Source organism: Meles meles, chromosome 4 (genome assembly GCF_922984935.1).
Source record: "Meles meles chromosome 4, mMelMel3.1 paternal haplotype, whole genome shotgun sequence".
NCBI classification, from domain to species: Eukaryota; Metazoa; Chordata; class Mammalia; order Carnivora; family Mustelidae; genus Meles; species Meles meles.
In genome coordinates, this window is record NC_060069.1 from 146831633 (window position 1) to 146853737 (window position 22105).

The 22105-nt window shown below is 38.9% G+C and overlaps 1 long non-coding RNA gene across 1 annotated transcript in view; it reads left to right on the forward strand.

Moving 5' to 3' along the window:
• LOC123940098 overlaps positions 1–22105 on the forward strand; it is a 315785-nt gene that overhangs the window by 247913 nt on the left and 45767 nt on the right. The gene's annotated exons all lie outside the window — the stretch shown is intronic.

Consider the following 22105-nt stretch of genomic DNA (forward strand, 5'->3'; position numbering starts at 1 on the left):
AAGTATGTGAAAACACAGGGTGACTGGGTGGCTCAGTGAGTTAAGCCTCTGCCTTTGGCTCAGGTCATGATCTCAGGGCTCTGGGATCCAGCCCCGCATCTGTCTCTCTGCTCAGCAGGGAGTCTGCTTCTCTCTGTCTCTACCTGCCACTCTGCCTAGTTGTGATCTCTCTCTCTCTGTGTCAAATAAATAAATAAAATCTTTCAAAAAAATAAAATATGTGAAAACAAATATTTTATGTTAGTTTTTCTCTAGCTAGAATTTTAAATAACTATTTTTTCCTAATTAGAAAAATGGACCATTTATCCCAAAAAAAGTAATAAAAAAAAGAAATAATAGTACTTTTTCATCTAACATCCCAACGATAACAATTTCTTATATGTATTCTTCTGGATTTTATATATAGATAATTTTTTTAAAGATTTTATTTATTTGACAGAGATCACAAGTAGGCAGAGAGAGAGAGAGGAAGGCAAGCAGGCTCCCCACTGAGCAGAGAGCCCGATGCGGGGCTCGATCCCAGGACCCTGAGATCATGACCTGAGCTGAAGGCAGAGGCTTTAACCCACTGAGCCACCCAGGTGACCCTAGATAATTTTTTTTAAAGCAAAATGGGAGCATGCTCTAAGTCCTCCTTTTTCTGCTTAATATAATGTGGACATAAAATAGTTTTGCATGATTCACCTGTGGTAGTTGTAAATTGTATGGATGATCGTTACGAATTTAGCCTTATGGGGAATTATACTGGTTTTATTTTATGTTGTATTCAACATTGTCATTGTGATTTTCATGGATACATCTTTGCATATTTGTTTTCTTTCTTTTAGAGCATTTCCTCAAAGTGAAAACATAGAATCAAAAGATATGCCCATTTTGCATTTTGGTGTATGTTGCCAAACTTCTCTTTAGGAAGATCTGCCCAATTTCCATTCTAATAGGGCATGAGTGTCCCCACAACCCACACCTTTCCTAGACACATACATATCTTTTAAAATAGGTTTACAGGGTAGGCTGGGTGGCTCAGTGGGTTAAAGCCTCTGCCTTCAGCTCAGGTCATGATCTCAAGTCCTGGGATTGAGTCCCACATCGGGCTCTCTGCTCAGCAGGGAGCCTGTTTCCTCCTCTCTGTCTGGCTCTCTGCCTGCTTGTGCTCTCTCTCTCTCTCTATCAAATAAATAAAATCTTTAAAAAATAGGTTTACAATACATTAACAAAGCCACCCAAAGTTTGAAATCGTGAATTGGTTTAGGTTGACTATGGAAGTTTGCGATTGTGTTTTCTTAAGTAATGATCATAAAACTGAATATCTTCCCAAGTGAAACCAGGTTAACCTACATTAGGAGGCTTCAGAGAGTCCATCGAGAGATGAGAATGAATTATATGTCTGACTGTTGAGAATTAAGACCATATCACTTATGAGAGTAGTGTCAGCCCTGTAACTGAGCTGGCTTTGGTTTAAGTTTCTCCCTTAGAAATTCTGATCAGGAGCGGTGGCTGTACTTAAGGACTTGCATTATTTTTATTACATTCAGTGACAAAGAAAAACCTTAGCCTCACTTTCTAGTGCTTCTTCTGATGGAGTTATTTTTGAGTTACTTTTCTCCAATTGCTTTTGAGAGGCCAAAGCCCAAGTGAAACACAGTTTGGGTCTGAGTTTGATGTGAGATGGTTTCCAGAAATCAGGTCAGTAGCTCTCATTTAAAAGATAATGACTCCAGGCAGGCTTAGAGTCCTCTCCTCTGGCAGAATGAAACCCAGCCCTAGGCTGGGCTGAAAGAAAGCAAATGACACACTGGACTTTAAATTCTTTTTTTTTTTTTTTTTTTTTTTTGTCCCAGGCAGCTCCTGTGAGAGCATCCATCGCATGTGACTGTCTCTCCTTCAGGCCCCTTCCCCAGCTTTCCTGCAAATCCCAAAAGACAAAGCCAATTTGCTTTCAGAACTTGCCTTACGAGTGGGCTCCTTGTAATTTTTGGAGGAGAGGGTGTAGTGGGGTAAGGGAGCAAAATGTATTGAATACATACAATATTCTAGCCCCATAGGGGACTTTTTTCATTTGCATGGCAACAATAAGAGATAGTATGTTAGAGTTCTTTAGAAAAAAGAACCATGATGTGTGTGTGTGTTTATATATACAAAGAGATTTAATTTTAAGGAATTAATTCATGTAATTGTGGGGCCTGGTAAACCCCAAATGTGTGATGCAGACCAGTGGATTGAAAACTTGGACAAGGTTTCTGTGTTGCGGTCTTGAGGCCCAATCACTTCTTCCTTGAGAAACCTTAGTTTTCATTCTTAAGACCATCCATAATTTGGAGGGTAATCTATTTTACTTAAGTCAGCTAATTGCAATCGTTAATCATATCTGCAAGAGCCTCCAAAGCAGCATCTAGACTAGTGTTTGTCCAAAAAATGGGGCACCATGCCTGAGGCAAGTTGATATACAGATTAACCATCACAGATAGTTTTTAGAAGTTTGCACAAAGCCATAGTCCATACTAAATGACTTACCATTTACAGATGAGAAAACTAAGGCTCACAGAAATTAAGTAACTTCAGAAAGATCCTACAGCTTGTAAGCAGTGGAACTGGGGCTTCAATCTCACTCTAACTCCCAAGTCCAATGTGTCCACTATAAGTACACCCCTTCACACACACACTCACATGCATTCACACTGATGCACGCACTCACATATTCATACACATGCAGCACTCTCAGTCACATGCATACATGCCCTTTATCCTCACACATGAACCTCTCTTACTTTTTTAGCCCAACCTCTGGAAAATCCACACCATAGATAAAGGGAAACGAACCCAGATCAGTGTTCATAATCAGTGGTATCTAAAGGGGGAGGCTGCACCATAGGGTGGGGATAAATTGAATCAGAAAGGAAGGCAACTGTCACACTAACAAACCAAAACCTTATGATTTTTTTTTCAGGCTATATTTTGGGAAATATCCCACTATTGTTAGACAAGTGAAAATAGTTCAGGGATCTGTAGTTGAAGCTGAATCTTCTATGCACAGAGCTTAAGAGAAAAGTTAACAACTCTGTCAATTGTTTGAAATATTCTAAAATATATATTTGGAAGCAGTGGTCTACATATTTCTGGAGCATTTTTAGACTTCTTTCTCTCCCCTTCCTTCTTTTCAGGCAATTAGGATATTCTATTTTTATTTATCAGCTACATCTGAGGGTACTGAGAGGTTTGTTAATTTCAATATTGGATTCACTTAATTTTCATTCATTTGTATTGAAGAGTTGTCTGTTCCTTTATGCCACTCAGAAATATAAAATGTGAAATTTAAAAAGTTAGAAATCAAGCAGCATTACTTCATTAGAATATAATAATTCAGCTCCTAAATCATGTTTGTGCTCTGAGTTAGGAGGTGGTGGTGTTCACAGAAATCAGTTGCTATCTTATACACTAACAATGTAACTGTATAAATAAAAGTTAGAGAATAGATTCCATTTACAATAGCACCAAAAAATATAAGATATCTTGGAATAAACCTAACCAAAGAAGTAAAGGATCTATATTCTAGAAGTACAGAACACTGATGAAAGAAATTGAAGAAGACACAAAAAGATGGAAAAGCATTCCATGTTCATGGATCAGAAGAATAATTATAAAAACGTCTATGCTGCCCAGAGCAATCTATGCTTTCAATGCCATCCCGATCAAAATATCAATGGCATTTTTCAAATAATCCTAAATTTTATATAGGACCAGAAAAGACCCGAATCACCAAGGAAATGTTGAAAAAGAAAAACAAAGCTGGGGGCATCATGTTGCCTGATTTCAAGCTATATTAAAAAGCCGTGATCACCAAGACAGCATGGTACTGGCACAAAAACAGACCTGTAGAGCAATGGGACAGATTAGAGAGCCCAGATATAAACCCCCAGCTCTATAGTCAAATAATCTTCAACAAAACAGGAAAAAATATCCAGTGGAAAAAAGACAGTCTCTTCAATAAATGGTACTGGGAAAATTGGACAGCTATATACAGAAGAATGAAACTCAAACATTTACTTACAGCATACACAAAGATAAACTCTAAATGGATGAAAGTCCTCAATGTGAGACAAGAATCCATCAAAATCCTAGAGAAGAACACAGGAACTAACTTATTTGACATCAGCCACAGCAACTTCTTTCAAGTCATGTTTCCAAAGACAAGGGAAACAAAAGTGAAAATGAACTTTTGGGACTTCAGCAAGATAAAAACTCCTGCACAGCGAAGGAAACAGTCAACAAAACTAAGAGGCAACCCATGGAATAGGAGAAGATATTTTCAAATGACACTATAGAAAAAAAGGCTGATGTCCAAAATCTAGAAAAAAACCTCTCAAACTCAACACCAAAAAACAAATAAGTAAGTAAAAAAATGGTCAGAAGACATGAACAGACACTTCTCCAAAGAAGGCATACAAGTGGCTAACAGACACATGAAAAAATGTTCACCATCATTAGCCATCAGGAAAATTAAAATCAAAACCATATTGAGGGGCGCCTGGGTGGCTCAGTGGGTTAAAGCCTCTGCCTTCGGCTTGGGTCATGATCTCAGGGTCCTAGGATCGAACCCCGCATTGGGCTCTCTGCTCTGTAGGGAGCCTGCTTCCTCCTCTCTCTCTCTGCCTGCCTCGCTGCCTAGTTGTGATTTCTCTCTGTCAAATAAATAAAATATTAAAAAAAAACCATATTGAGATACCATCTTACACCAGTTAGAATTTTGCCAAAATTGACAAAGCAAGAAACAACAAATGTTGGAGAGGTTGTATAGAAAGGGGAACCCTCTTACACTGTTGGTGGGAATGCAAACTGGTGCAGCCACTTTGGAAAACAGTGTGGAGATTCCTCAAAAATTTAAAAATAGAGCTACCTTATGACCCAGCAATTGCACTACTGGGTATTTACCCCAAAGATACAGATATGGTGAAAAGAAGGATGATATGCACCCTAATTTTTATAGCAACAATGTCCACAATAGCCAAACAGTGGAAATAGATAAGTTGCCCTTCAACAGATGAATGGATAAAGAAGATGTGGTCCATATACACAATGGAATATTACTCAGCTATCAGAAAGGATGAATACTCAACTTTTACATCAACATGGATGAGACTTGAGGAGATTGTGGTAAGAGAAATAAGTCAAGCAGAGAAAGTCAATTATCATATGGTTTCACTTATTTGTGGAACATAAGGAATAGCATGGAGGATATTAGGAGAAGGAAAGGAAAAATGAAGTGCGGAGGGGGAGATGAACCATGAGAGACTATGGACTCTGAGAAACAAACTGAAGTTTTTGGCCGGGGTTGGAGGGAAAGTGTTCGCCCAGTGATGGGTATTAAGGAGGGCATGTTTTGCATGGAGCACTGGGTGTTATACACAAACAATAAATCATAGAACACTACAGCAAAAACTAATGATGTACTGTATGGTGACTAACAAAAAACAATAAAAAAAGGAGGTGGCATTGTTATTTCAGTAAAAAGAAGTTTGACTGCAGAAATCGCAGTTTTTTGGAAAATATCCACATTTTTCTTTTTTCCTTTGACTCATTTTATGACGATAGCTTTGAGAGAAAGCTGGAAAATGCTATGAACTATTGACTCAAGGAAAATGCTAATCCTATAGTGAAAAACAGCATAACCATTTTCAAATTGGAGATTCTCTTGAATGGTTTAGGAAGGTGAGCAATTAAAATCTGGTAATTCACACAGGAGACATTTGGTTGGTTTATAAATTTTATTTAGTAATTGACTAATTTGAAGCAGTGATTTATATTCATAAATATAAGATGAATTCTCTAGATTTTGACATTATCTCCACATCCATCTGCTATGAATGCTTAAGTGAGCATCAGACACATAGACCAAATTCTTCATCTTTGGAAATGTAGAGATATTGAAAAGTTATAGCAACAAACTAGAAATTTCTACTTTGGACATGTATGCATTCCTTAAATTCATTTTTTTTTTATTTGACAGACAGAGATCACAAGTAGGCAGAGAGGCAGGTAGAGAGAGAGGAGGAAGTAGGCTCCCCACTGAGCAGAGAGCCTGATGCGGGGCTTGATCCCAGGACCCTGGATCATGACCTGAGCCGAAGGCAGAGGCTTTAACCCACTGAGCCACCCAGGTGTCCCACCTTAAATTCATTTTAAAGGGGAAAAGATAGTAAGATAAAATTTTCCATTTTTACTTTCTGTCTCCCCAAAGGCATTCACAAAGAATATTAAATATATACCATGAATTACAATACCTTCAGGAAGTGCATACTGCAGGTTGGTTCCGACAGAAAGCTCGTTAAACATCCCATAAGAACATTCAGACCTTAACAGTCCTCATATACTTTTAGTTGTCACCATCTTTCTTGTCTCCAGTCATCAGTCACAAAAATGGGTAAAAGCAGCTGTATATTTTTGTGTAATGTAATAGAGATTATACACATTCAGAAGCATAGACAGAACCACACATCGAGACTGATTCTCTGGTCCAGGAAACAGTCAATAGGATGGTAGAACATTTCAGAGAGATGATCTAAAGACTTTTATTCTATTTTAAAAAATATTTTATTTATTTATTTATTTGAAAGAGAGAGAGAGAGAGAGATCACAAGTAGGCAGAGAGTCAGGCAGAGAGAGAGGAGGAAGCAGGCTCCCTGCTGAGCAGAGAGCCTGATGTAGGGCTCCATCCCAGGACCCTGAGATCATGACCTGAGCTGAAGTCAGAGGCTTAACCAACTGAGCCACCCAGGCGCCCCGATCTAAAGACTTTTAAAAATAAAAATGAATTTGGATACTTGTAAATGCTGTAAAATTTTATTTCTTGGTATGCCTCTGGGAGGCTAAGAAAGGCAGGACAGAACTTGACCAGTATTCTCCACGCATACCATCAGGGAACATTTAGAAGTACAAAACAAAACAAAAAAACTTCAGGGAACCATAAAGTCTCACTTGGAAGTCCTCTTAATTTTATTCTAGTACCACTTCTCTGCAAACCACTCCCCACTGCTACCCAACACCCCAGCTATGCCCCAGTCCCCTCAAGGTCCATGGTGGTGACCCAATTTCTAGAATTTTCTTTTTCATCTATAGTCTGAACATATCCATTAGGGATGTGTTAGCTGAAGCTCTGTGCTGATAAATTAATGCGTGTTACGATGGGACAGATAACCAGGCCTAATTTGATATGGTCTCAGGCTGCATATTTGCATATTTGCCTTAACCCATATATCTCTGTTTCACAGCTTTCCCTCACACTCCACCACAGAGCTCCCCTCTGAGGATAAAAATGCAGTTATATAGATGAAAAAACTTTGAAATTTGAAGAGCAATACACAAGTGTTAAATATTATGGCAAAAGGATATATATATTATACAATCTAAATATTTGAATTAAGCACATTATAGTAATACCATATGTATGTATAGTGTAGTAACACAGACACACACAGACACACACACAGATACATATATATATGTGTGTATATGTGTATATATGCCTTTCAGTGACTTCCTGTTTCACTCATAATGAAATCCAGAATTCTCACCATGGCGTAAATCTTCGCCCAACTTGCTCCATTAATTATGTGACCTAATCCCCCTTTGGTCACTCTGCTCCAGCTGCAGTGGTTTCCTTGCTCTTCCTCAGATAGGTCTGGTGTTCTCTCATCTCAGGCTCTTAGCTTTTGCTCCTCCCTCTCCCCATACACTCGCCAGCCTCACTCCCTCATTTCTTTACATTCTCTGCTTAAGTGGCACTGAATCAAGAGTCCCAGATCTTCCTATAAAAAACACAGACTTTTGATCCCCGAATCCTTTTACCTTGCTTATCTTCTTCAGAGTGTTCGACAGCCAATGCTTTATTTGTTATTTTCATTTTGTGTCCTTATCCTACTATTAGAATGAAGCTCCAGAGAGTTTTTTTCCCTGGTAAAGCCCTAGCATGTGACTGACACATAGGACATGTGCAATGTCTGTTGAATGAATGAAAGAAGATTAATGTGTAAAGATAGGCCCAGAGAGCACTACTCATCCCTCCTTGTTTATTGAACTGATGATTTTTACTTTATTTTTTGGAGCAATTTTAGGTTTAGAGCAAAATGAAGGGGAAGGTAGAGAGATTTTTCATATGCCCTCTGCCCTGACTTTTGTCTCTCCCACTATCAAAATCCTGCACCACAGTGGTACAATGGTTGCACTTGATGAACCTACATTAACGTTTCCTCATCGCTCAGAATTCATAGTTAATATGGGGATTCACTCTTGGTGCTATACAGTCTCCGGGTTTGGACAATGTATAGTGACATGGATCCACTATTATAATAACAGAGTAGTTTCACTGCCTTAACAAGCCTCTGTGCTTCGCCTATTCATCTCTCCCTCCTTCCTGGCCTCAGGTAACTACTGATTGTTTTATTATTTCCATAGTTTTGCCTTTCCCATAATGTCATATAGTTGGAATCATGCATCATGTAGCCTTTTCAGACTGGCTTCTAGAAAGGGCTTTTCTAACCATGAAGTACTAGGGCCTTGCTAAAACCAACCAACAAGCAAACGAACTGTAGATATATAACCAATAGGCCTCATAAAACTGAATGAAACAGCCAACATTAAGTTACATTAAAACAATACAGAGATATGAACAGACACTTCTCCAATGAAGACATACAAATGGCTATCAGACACATGAAAAAATGCTCATCATCACTAGCCATCAGGGAGATTCAAAGTAAAACCACATTGAGATATCACCTTACACCAGTCAGAATGGCCAAAATTAGCAAGACAGGAAACAACGTGTGTTGGAGAGGATGTGGAGAAAGGGGAACCCTCTTACACTGTTGGTGGGAATGCAAGTTGGTGCAGCCACTTTGGAAAACAGTGTGGAGATTCCTCAAGAAATTAAAAATAGAGCTTCCCTATGACCCTGCAATTGCACTACTGGGTATTTACCCCAAAGATACAGATGTAGTGAAAAGAAGGGCCATTTGTACCCCAGTGTTTATAACATTAATGGCCATGGTCGCCAAACTGTGGAAAGAACCAAGATGCCCTTCAAGGGCATCTTATCAAGGATATCTTTATCAAGGATAAGGAAGATGTGGTCCATATACACGATGGAGTATTATGCCTCCATCAGAAAGGATGAATACCCAACTTTTGTAGCAACATGGACGGGACTGGAAGAGATTATGCTGAGTGAAATAAGTCAAGCAGAGAGAGTCAAGTATCATATGGTTTCACTTATTTGTGGAGCATAACAAATAACATGGAGGACATGGGGAGATGGAGAGGAGAAGGGAGTTGAAGGAAATTGGAAGGGGGGATGAACCAAGAGAGACTATGGACTCTGAAAAACAACCTGAGGGTTTTGAAGGGGCGGGGGGTGGGAGGTTGGGGGAACCAGGTGGTGGGTAATAGGGAGGGCACGTACTGCATGGAGCACTGGGTGTGGTGCAAAAACAATGAATACTGTTACGCTGAAAAGAAATTAAAAAAAAAAAAACCACCTAAAAATAAATAAATAAATAAATAAATAAATAAATAAATAAATGTGAAAAAAAAAAAAAAAAACCAATACAGAAGGAAGCCTCTTGGGTTTAGAAGATAGTTATTCTTGAGGAAGAATCTTTGGATGACCTGAACTATGAGCCTAACTTTAGGTAAAGCGCACACAGTTTTATTTTGTCTTCTAGTGGTCCTGTCAGCCTTATTTGTGGATGAAGATCTTCTGTAACTTCCCCTTTGTTAACTGGTATGAGCCCCAGGCCTACAACTTCCTCTGTGTACTCTCAGCTCAGCTGGGCCACTTCACCTCCCACAATTTTAGCATATGTACCTTTGAGATAACACATTCAAGCATAATGACCTCTAAGGGTTGCTCCTTGGACTGATGTGACCTGACAGTTGCATTTGATAAGTTCCTACAATTGAATTTAGTAAATTAGTTTTGTAGTGACTGGTGTTTTTTTCTGGTACAGAATGTAGAGATTACTGTAATTTCTGTAAATCAAAGTATGAGGCCCATTTGCTTCATTGCAATCAACTCAGCATTTAGTGGCTGACCCAAAATAGGTCTTCAATAAAAATCTCTTGATTGAATAAATGCCTGAATGCATGAATAAGTGAATGAAAGCTATTCTAAAGTAGGTGTCCACAAATGTAGCAGGCTTACTTTTTAGGAACCTGATGGACTTCTGTTTTGTTCTCTTTAGTATTAAGTAGAAATATTGCCCTACTATTTTAACTTTAATGTATCTCATAGTTTTAGGGCCTGATTTACTTAAATCCATGCTCTGGACATGTAAAAGCCAATGTTTTTATTTCCAAAGACATACATCAAGCCTGCTGACATGAAAACAGTGCTGCCTGATTGGATTTTCCCCTAATGAATGGAGACCATAAAAAGGACTTATGTTCAGTATCAGTTATTCATACTCCCAACAACTTGTACATTTACAAGTTACCACTTGCCTTCTCACCAACGGTAAAATGAAGCTCTGCTTTGAAGAGGATGCAGGTTGCTGTCAGGTAAAAATATATCCTGGCTTGAATTATGGATATTTGCATCCATACCCTTGGGGACAGCACCAGGCCATTCCTTGGGTGAAACATAGTTGTCAAAGCAAAATTACGGTGAGGGAAGCTAAAACACTACTTGAGATGTTCTTGCTGTGTAACCACCAGTCTCTGGAGTTGGAAGAAGAGGATAGAGGCAGAACATTTATTAATACTCCTTTGTTCCTCAGACCAGACGGTCAGCTGAGCAATTCATTGCCAATGGCATGTGTTAGGGTCACTATTTGAAACATTAAAAATTAGTGCTAACTTCATGTCCTCGTGGATTTGTGTCTTTTGGGTGACTCTGAGGTACCCCAGGAAGGAACTTCTTGGAGAAAGCATTGGCTCCTGTGGCATTTGGGGCAGGGCAATTCTTTGTTTTACACAATTGCCATTTGTGCTGTAGTAAGTGCCAGTAGCATCTCTTTGGACATAGTGTCACTCAAAATGCTACCACATTGTTCCAAAGACTCCCTGGTTCTTAGTGGTGGTGGTGGTGCCACCGCTCATGGTGAATCATGCTCATTAGGGAGGGCCATATAGAAAAGGAATAGAGAGGAAGAGAAATCATTTCTTGAGATGATCACTTTGAATTTAAAAACCTTGGGCTAAAATCTAACTTTTATTATAGCATTTGGGCAACTATATCCTATACCCTAGTTTGTAGTTCTATAAAACATTCACTAATGAATTCAACATATACTTTTACTGAGTGCCTATATTGCCCCAGACATTTTACTGGGTGTTGGGTACAGAGTTATACATTAAACAGACATGCTGCTGGCCTCAGGGAGCTTACAGTCTGGTGGAGAAAGGGGACAGGACAGAAACAGGTAGAAAAAAAACAATATTTAATTACATTTTGGGATAAGTGCCATGAAGGCAAAACACAGGAAATTGTGATGTGGAGCAATGTTAAGGGGTCATTGGAGACTTACTCAGATCACATTGTTAGGGAAGGCTTATCTTATCATTTGGTACTCCAAAATGAGAAAGATGGGGTATCAGCATGCGCAAAGAGCAGGAAAGAGTGTGGCAATAGCAACACAAATCAACAAGTATGGGGAGAAGTGACATAGTGCAGTGAATAAAAGCAAGGACTTTGAGGTCCTCCTGGTTGCCTCTAAGAAGTATGCTTATCACCAGCGACTTTGAAAAAGTCTTCGCTCTCTTCTGTGTCTGTTTCCTCACCTAAGAAGTAAGGATGTTACATAAAAATATTCCTATGGTGTCTTACAGCTCTGAGTCTATTGAATAGTTTCTATTGGTTTGTTCATTCTTGGAAGTTGCCACAAAGCAATTTATTAGTCCCTTATATGATCACAGAGCTAGAAATGATCCTAAAGATCATTTAGTCTAACACCTTTAATTTGTTTTTAAGAAAGGGGTGGCCCTGGGGAATTCTTCACTGTCCTGAAGCTGGTGATAATGGTAGAGATGGGACTAGAACACAGGTCTGCCTGCTTTCTCAAATAAATAGGTAACGAAATTTAGAGCAGTCAAGAAGAGACTCTGGTCTATTTAATATATTAAATGATTCATATTCGGATATGTTTTCTTAAGAATGAGTATTTCAGGGATACCTGGGTGGCTCAGTTGGTTAGGTGTCCAACTCCTGATTTCAAATGGGGTCATGATCTCAGGGTCACGAGATAGAGCCCTAAGATGGGCTCTGTGCTCAGTGGGGAGTCTGCTTCTCTCTCCATCCCTCCCCCTGTGCCCTTCTCCTACTTGCATTCATGTATGCACTTTCTCAAATAAATAAGTAAATCTTTAAAAGAAAAAGGAGTGAGTGTTTTAATCAGGGCAAGATACAAATGACACACTCAAACTAGGTAAATGGAAAAGAGTTTAATGAACTGTGTAGGTAGAGTTTAGGGAAACTACAAAGCATGTTGCAGTATCCTTGGGCTAGTATCAGTGGAGAATGTTACAATGTTACCTAAGCCCTGGGCCTGAATGGGGGAAGAGGAGGGAGCTAGCAGAAACAGTTGTTGGGCAAAGACATCCCGTGGGAATTAAGACTTTCGTTTGAGAGTCACAGCCCAAATAAATACTCCAAGTAAATACCCTATCCTATTCTTTGTTTTCCTTCTAATCTCCTATGGGGTCTTTTTGTTGACCAAACTCAGCCAGAAACCCAGTAGACAGGGGAACTCATTGATATGGTCCATGCAGTGTAGACTCCCTGGGAAGAGATACAGGGAAGAGGAATGGAGATTTGACCTGGAAGAACAAGGTATGAGGTATGTAGTATAGGCACTTTTAATGCAATGAGACTTTTACCTTTTATTTCTAGTCAGCATTTCATCCAACACTTTAGGTATCTTATATCATGCCATATATTTGCTCAAAAATTATTATATAATGAATAAAAATTTGGCCTTTATTTTGGTTTCTACAGACCTATCCTTAAGAACTTGTCTACAGATTGAAAAAATGACAGTCAAATCACATAAAAAAGTGCAATAAGTAATGAGTTCATCTAAATAGTTTGATGAAATTATTTTCTCTCTTCATTTGAATTTGACCAAACACTAGTTTCAATTAAGTTCTACTTTAGAGCTATTTATTCTTTACTGGGAGACATGGGCTAGTCATTGAAAACATTGTATTTTGTTTGTGGAGCACAAGGCAGTTGCCCGCATTGAATGTCAACTGTTCGCTCTCAGAATGTCCAAAAGCCTGAGTGGACATCAGGAGCAGATCCACTGAGATTTTATTTGCATGATAGATGATGAAGTCTCCTGGACAAGCTTCACCCATAGGGAGGAAAGGGGCACAATTATGTTCCCATAAAATGTCCCAGTTTTCCAAGAAGAATGGATTTTTCTTTTAAATAATAAGAGCACAATGTCTATCACTAGAATTTGTCCTAAAGCTCTTTCCTTGTAGATCTATGTCTAAGTTTAAGGGAGATGAGAGAATGTTAGGTCAAAAATGAAAGAAATATTTTCACAAGATAGCCCCTGAGATCTTGGGAACATGCAGTATTGCTGGTTTGAACTTAGCATCTACAAAGAAAGAGCTGTTTTCTTGGTTTGCTCAAAGTGCAATATTTTCTTCATTTGTTAAGAGACAGAGAAAACACAGGAAGCTCTGGCATACTGGAGACTCTACCCTTTCAGTGGCCCAGGCTTCAAGGTGTGTATGTCCTAACTCTATTGATATCTGTGGCTAATAGATTTTAGCAACAGCCAGAGGCAGATACGGCACCCCAGTCATTCTCCAGGATAGCTCAGCTACTGCAGTAGTGGACAGTGACATTGTAACACAGAATTTTCTGCAGTAACAACAGTACTGGTGGCTGGGCATGCCAAACCATCTTAATGGTGGTCCTTAGCAGCATGACAGTGCCAAATGACCTTCATGCAGTCCAGTGGTTGGTATATGTCTAGTCAATAACATCAGTCAAACAGAGCTGGAGAGAAAGAATCTGGAAGATGCAACCTGATAAGCGGACCTAGAAATATTCTCTGGGGAATCCTCTCTCTTTGCAGGAGTCTGGAACTCCTACAGTAGCAGATGAAGCCCAGGATGGGAAGTACCATTTATTAGATTGCTGTGGCCTGGAGCAGGACAGATAAACATTTTAATTTTGACATTCATTTATATATAGTTTCATGATGGGCAAAACTACTTTATTCCTGAATTACTGTAGGATTTTGCAGTTTATGCAGAATTATTTAGAAGATTATTATTGCCTTTTTAAATTTCAACATTTTCCCTAACTATCCTTATTGTCTAGTTTAATATTTTATTGTTCATATGTATTTTTTAAATTCTGCAGAGATCTTGAGGTTTTTTTTTAAATGTATAACAGAAAGCTAACAACCAGTTCCATAGGAATATTGAGATATGAACAAAGTAGATACCAGTTTTTGTAGTTTTCATTCGTGTTACCTACATTTGTGACTGTCCCTTCAAAATCAGTTAAAGGTTCACATCATTTTGCAGATGTCCCCTTCCTTTACCTCTTTTTTTTCCCATAAATATTGATTCGTTCCTTTATCCTGGTCAAAATAAAATATAGAGCATTCACAGAAAATTCAGAATGGTTTCTGTACTGGTGAGTCATGCCCTGGGAGATAATTGGGTGAAGATGTCTGCTGGGACCAGATGCTGTATCAGAGATAAAAGAGTGCTTTCACTCTCCATTTCATCCACTGTGTACATAAAAACCGGAACTGAAGAAGACTAAGTGATGAATTGGCAAAAGGAGCCCAACGGAAAGGATATGCGTCATTAAGATTGTTCAAGCATGTATAATCATCCACTTGGAACTCCAGCCATGGAAAGGTAACTTTTGTGACCAGCCACAGGATCACCATGGCTAGCTCTTACAAGCAAAGAGTAAATTTTGAGATATTTCTTTGGATCATTAGAAATTTATTCTCACCGGAAAACTTTTTTAAGGACTATAAAATAATACATTTACAGTTTCTAGATATGAAAAATGGGAATAATAATATGTATACCCCAGGATTGGAAGATTCAATGTAATTAAATGTAAAGTGCTTAGAACAATGCCTGGCACCAAAAGAAAAAAAAATATGATGTAAGGTAATAGATTTCTAAGGATCATTTCATTGAGAATCTTTTCATAGTGGTATTACTGCTTTTCAGAACTTGGATAAATGCATGGTTGTTCTCTATACATATCAAATAATAACAGCACAAAAGTTGGTAGCCATTTAAAATCCTATTTTCAGCAGTTCTTTTTTTGTTTCATTTCTGAATATTCAGTGTTTTTTTTTTAACACACCCCAAAGAAATGGCAGTGTGAAAACTATGACATCTTATTTTAGTAAAAATTCCTTTAGTGAATCCTTTGGATACTGCTTCTGAAGTCTAAATTACATTGTAATCTGTTCTATGGGAAATGTGATTTATGAGGCAATTCTTCTCTGATATTTGGTTGGTATTAGCATTCTTTCTTGATTAAAACTCTTCACAGTGTAGGGATAGAGGGAACATACCTCAATATCATAAAAGCCATCTACAAAAAGCATACAGTGAATATCATTCTCAATGAATGAAAAAGCTGAAAGCTTTTCCCCTAAGGTCAGGAACATGACAAGGATGCCCACTCTCATCACTGTTGTACACATAATACTAGAATTCCTAGCCTCAGCAGTCAGACAACAAAAAGAAATAAAAGGCATTCAAATTGGCCAAGAAGAAGTCAAACTTCCACTCTTTGCAGATGACATGATAATTCATGTGGAAAACCCAAAAGCCACCACCCGAAAATTGCGGGGACTCATATAGGAATTCAGCAATGTGGTAGGACACAAAATCAATGTACAGATATCAGTTGTATTTGAATACACTAACAATGAGAGAGAAGAAAGAGATATTAAGGAATCGATCCCATTTACAACTGCACCCAAAACTATACAATACCTATGAAAAACTTAACCAAAGAAGTAAAGGATCTGTACTCCAAAAACTACAAAACACCTTTGAAAGAAATTGAGGAAGACACAAAGAAATGGGAAAAAATTCCATGATCATGGATTGCAAGAATAAATATTGTTAAAATGTCTATACTACTCAGAGCATATATACATTAAGTGTAATCCCTATCAAAATACCATCAATATTTTTCACAGAGCTGGAACAAATAATCCTAAAATTTGTATGGAAACAGAAAAGACCCTGAATAGCCAGAGGAATGTTGAAAAAGAAAACCAAAGCATCAGAATGCCAGACTTCAAGCTCTTTTACAAAGCTGTAATTATCAAGACAGTGTTGTACTGGCACAAAAATAGACACATAGATCAATGGAACAGAACAGAAACCCCAGAAATGGACTCTCAACTCTATGGTCAACTAATCTTTGACAATGCAGGGAAGAAAGACAGTCTCCCAATGGAAAAAGAACAGTCTCTCCAATGAATGGTGCTAGGAAAATTGGGTAGCCACATGCAGAAGAATGAAATTGGACCATTGTTTTTTACACCATACATAAAAATAAATTCATAATGAATGAAACCTTAATGTGAGATAAAAATCCATCAAAATCCTGGAGGAGAACACAGACAACAACTCTTCAACCTTGGCCACAGCAACTTCTTGCTAGACATGTCTTCAGAGCAAGGGAAACAAAAGCAAAAATGACCTATTTTGGGGACTTCATTAAGATGAAAAGCTTCTGCATAGTAAAGGAAACAGTCAACAAAACTAAAAGGCAACCTTCAGAATGGGAGAAGATATTTGCAAATGACATATCGGATAAAGGGCTAGTAACCAAAATTTATCAATCAAACTCAATACCCAAAAAACAAATAATCCAGTCAAGAAGTGACCAAAAGACATGAACAAACATTTCTCCAAAAAAAGACATACGAATGGCAAATAGACACAAAACAATGCTCCACATCACTTGGCATCAGGGAAGTACAAATCAAAACCACAATGAGATGCCACCTCACACCAGTCAGAACGGTTAAAATTAAAAAAAAAAAAAAACCAAAAAAACCAGGAAACAACAAATGTTGGTGAAGATGCAGAGAAAGGGGGACCCTTTTACACTGGTGGTGGGAATGCAAGCTGGATCAGCCACTCTGGAAAACAGTATGAGGGTTCCTCAGAAAGTTAAAAATAGAGCTACCCTATGACCCAGCAACTACACCACTAGGTATTTAACCCAAAGATACAAATATAGTGATCCGAAGCAGCACCTTCACTCCAATGTTCATAGCAGCAATGTCCACAATAACTAAACTGTGGAAAGAGCTGAGATGTCCATCAATAGATAAACAGATAAAGAAGATGTGGTTCATATATGCAATGGACTATTACTCGGCCATCAGAAAGGATGAATGCTTACCATTTACATCAATGTGGATGGAACTAGAGGGTATTATGCTGAGTGAAATAAGTCAACCAGAGAAAGAAAAATAATCACATGGGTTTCACTCATATGTGGAATATAAGAAATAGGGAAGAGGGCAGTAGGGGAAAGGAAGAAACACAGAATGGGAAGTTACCAGAGAGGGAGAAAAGCCATGACAGACTCTTAATTACAGGAAACAAACTGAGGTTTGCTGGAGGAGAGGTGGCTGGGGAGGTTGGGTGACTGGGTGATGGGCATTAAGGAGGGCACATGATATGATGAGTACTGGGTGTTACATGAAACAGATAAATTACTGAACACTACATCTGAAACTAATGAGGTACTGTAAGTTGGCTAATTAAATTTAAATGTAAAAGAACAGAGTTTGGCACATAATAAATGCTAAATCATTGGCTATTGTTTAAAAAAAATGAGCTCAGTTTTAATCTGAAGAATTATAAGAGCACCACTCCCAAACTGGCATGTTGTCTTATTTCACTGAGTCATTCAAGATGAGCATGTTAATTTACTTGAGAGGATATGTATTAATACTGTGCTTAATAATACAATTCAGCTATATTTGGATTGACATATATCATCAGTTAGAAACTATGAAACTATAGCCTTTTATCCAGTTCTCTGACCCCTATCGTGGATTATGGACCCCACAGAGAATATGCTAATCACTCTAAACTCTCTTCCTCTAATTCTTAAAAACAGATATTTAACCAATCAATGACAAGGTATATGAGAAGTGCACAAAGCAGGTATCAAAAGGGGCAGAGGTGAGAATTCATGGAATCTGACTGGAGAAATCATCACAGCTCTCAGAGTATAAACCCTTTAGCTACATCTGGGAAGAAAAGCAGGTGTTTCACAGAAGTCAGAGGCTTTTTTTTTTTCAGAGGCTTTTTGAAGAAAGAATTTGGTCTTGTGTGTTCAGGTGGTGGTGAGAGACCCAGGGAGTGGGAATCTGAATGCATTTTCACGGACAAAGCAGAAGGAACTGGACTTTTAACTATTTAATTCTTCTGAACTCCCTTCAAGTTCTTCCCAGTCGACAGAGAAAATAATACAGAAGAAGTATGATAATGAAGACACTAACCTACAATAAGATACAAAAATGAGAAAGTTGGATCATTTGGTCCTATCCATCCTTCAGGTCATGGAAACAAGATGAGATCTCTTAGTTACTTATTGCCTAAAACCAAAGTGATTCAGAAAATGATTCCCCTGTCTCCTCTCACACTAAGATGTGTCAGCCCGTGCACTCTCAAAAGCTGCTAAAGGTAGATTGAAAAAGGGGACGCAGAACCAAAACGGAGAGTCTCACCACACAATTTTTTAAAAATCATTTATTCCTTAAGGCATCCAGAAAAGACAAAATTCCCAGCACACGTTTCTGCAGTTCCAAACATTCCCTTACATTTGTTTTCCATTTTTAGTGAAGGTATTCAAGATTAGGTTAGGTGGCAACTTGATCCATTGAACACTCATCTGGAAACTTGTCTCTGAATTCTCTTCTTGATGGAGATTAAGTATCTTGGAACGAAGTTGAAACAAAGGCTAGAACTGGTGCCACGTTAAGACTTGTCCATGAGGTATGTGTTGCGTGGTTTACTTCATTCCATGCCAAAATGCAATGTGCTTTAGTGCAGCTCATAATTGAGGCTCATGAGAAACATAAACGTGATAAATCTCCATTCAGAATTCCTGAGCGGCATGTCCCTGGTTAGCGTGGCCCTGTGATTGTCACTGACTCTGTCCTACCTGTCAGTTCACTTAAAGCAATTTGATCAAAGCCGAGCTTGGCCCTGCAATTCTTTCAGCTGTTGAGCTGGTATATTCCTGTTAGAGGGAAGACTGCCTAAACTCCAAATAATGGACTTAGAATGAGATGAAATATCCCTGCCATGGTAGGCTGACTACTAAGATCACTAATGTTCTCGCCTCCTCACGCCCTCATGTAATCTCTTCCTCTTTTGTGCAGACTTGACCCAGTGACCTGATTCTAAGGACCTGAACATGGAAAAAGTGATGGGATGTCATTTCCAAGATTGGGTTTTAAGTCAGTGACTCCCCTTGCTGGCACTAGATTTTGCTAGCATGTCCTCTCATTTTGACTTGCTTGCTTGCGCTGGGGAAGCTAGTTGACATAATTCAAGTTGCAAGTGGTCTCTGGCCAGTAGCCAGTGAGTAAATGAGGATCTTAGTTCAAAAGCCTACAAGGAATAGAATCCTGTCAACAGAATCTTCCACGAATGTGAATGAACTTGGAGGCAGACCTTCAGTTGCACATTGAAATGACCGTGGCCCTGTGGGAGTCCCTGAACCAGGGACCCCAGCTAAGCCACACCCAGGTTCCAGGCCTAGAGAAACTGAGATCGTTAATGGTGTTATTTTAAGCAGCTAAGTTCTAAGCTAATTTGTTACACAGCAGTGGTATTTATCTGCTTGTAGAAGTGGTAAGGCTCAGAAGTGGGAGTACAGAAATTGGAAAGAGGACAGGTATATATATATGTGTCTCTCTGAGTCACCAGCCCTGATGGAATCTTTATGACAGATGTTTTCAGGATACTGTTTATAATCATTGCAAAACCTGGCAAGGGTTGTGTTATTCACATATTTCGGATAAAACTGAGGTTATGGCAGCTGAGTTCTTTGGCTCAGAACACATAGCTGGAAGGTGCCAAAGATGAGAGAAACAAAGTCTCTCTTACAATGAAGCCTTTGATCCTTCCTCTGCCTTCACCATCATGGGTGGCAAGGGTGGGGTGCGGCTGAGGGTGGAAATCAGAATCACCTGGAGATCTTTTCAAAGCTTGTTATGGTGCTTTCCTTTCTGGAGGTCCAACACGGTTTGAAATGAATCATACCACACAGTGGGGTTGTAGCAGAAGAGCACTGAACTTACAAGTTCAGCTATCCCCCCCTGGCAGTTTGGGCCTATAATTAGAAAATTAAAATTCCACGTTTCAACTACATTCTGACCGAGGATCTGGAAGTCCTTAGCAGCTTCCGTGACATAATTAGTAGATGATCATGTGACTTGGGCAGTCTGAGGGTAGGTTGCTTTAATTAAGTTACAAATAAGTCAATAGCTCTCAGAACTCTACTTTCGATGGGCTCCACGTAGTCTGATGCGCCCTGGACTCTACCTCACTTAGAGCCAAAAGTTGCTGAAATGAGTTTGGCTAAACAAGAACAGGTTGAGAGTGGAAGGGATGAATGTGCTGCTTTCATTTGGTGGCAGGAACAAGATTATGAAATAATGGAAGAGAACAGCTCAGTGCTGCACCCTATAGGAAGATTTGTTTGGTCCTGGATGCTCCTAGGGTGGCTTCTAGAGCTGAGCAAAGCAGAGCAGAGCAGCTCAACAGAATGGAGTAGACTGTGAGCTGTATCACCAGCTCCTGGGCCAGGTCCAGGGCCCCTCTTCTAGATTCAGCCCTTCAGCTCTTGCAATAGCTTCCCTGCTTCTGGCCCTGAGAAGAGACCCATTCCAGATCACAGTCTTAACTTCCACAGCCATGACCTCTTCACACCTATTTGTGGAGGACATCACAGTTAATGACAAAGTGCACGGTTTCTCCTAGACCAGATGACTGTAGTGCTGCTTCTTTACCTCCTTCCTGCTACCTCATTGCATTTTGCATTGATTTTTCTTGAGCAGCATTGCCCAGGGAGCTAGCCGCTAGTTACACGAAGCTATTGATGCAGCATTTGGATTGTGGTTAGTGAGACTAAGAAGTGGATTTTTCATCTAATTTAATTTTGGTTTAAATTCAGATAACCATATGTAGTTGATGGCTAATGCGCTGGATAGCATAATTCCAGAGGCTGTCATCCTTATGGCACTCTTGTTAATTTTGCTAATATTTATAGAACATTTCCTATGTGCTGGGCACTCTACTTAGAATTTTGCATGAATTCATCCAATTTTCACAAAACCTGATTAATCTCATTATATTATTTATATTTTCCAGAGCAGAAAGTTAAATTTCATGTGATGAAATGGCCTTTCTCCCATCATACAGGCAGGAGACAGGATTCAAAAGAAAGTCTATCTGGCTTCAGTCCTGTGTTTCCATACAAAAGAATGAGGCTAAATCAGCAGAAATGAAGGGTGAAACAAAATGAGCACAAGACAATTAAAATATAACCCTTGTTATAATGAGTTATTTCATGTTTTTGCTTATTGTAAACCCTCTGGCCACAGAACACACATCAGTTTTAAAATAACCATAATTCAAAGCTTTCACCTTAAAAACCATTTTCCTTCAGTGTGTAAGATCTACAAAAATATCAGTGAACTCCAAAAGTCTATATGGATAATGTGCCCATTTATGCTTTTGTGACACTAAATACAAATAGTAAAAACAGTCATCACTTGTAGGTCTTTGGGTCTGTGCTGTGCCTTAAGGGAAGCCATAAAACAACTCAAAGGAGGAATGGTGTGGACTCAGATGGCTCCCTATGTGGGTAATATTTGCAGAACATAGGAAGTATGCAATAAACGTTTATTGATGGCAAAGATGATGAGAATTCAATTTGTACTGGTCTTTTCTTCTCCATTTTTCTTAAGGAATTTATGGCTCATTTGCAACCAACATTGTGAATGTCACAGAGACCCCCACACTTTGAGTTGCAGAGCTGCCATGAAATTGGATCTGATCACACTTGCAG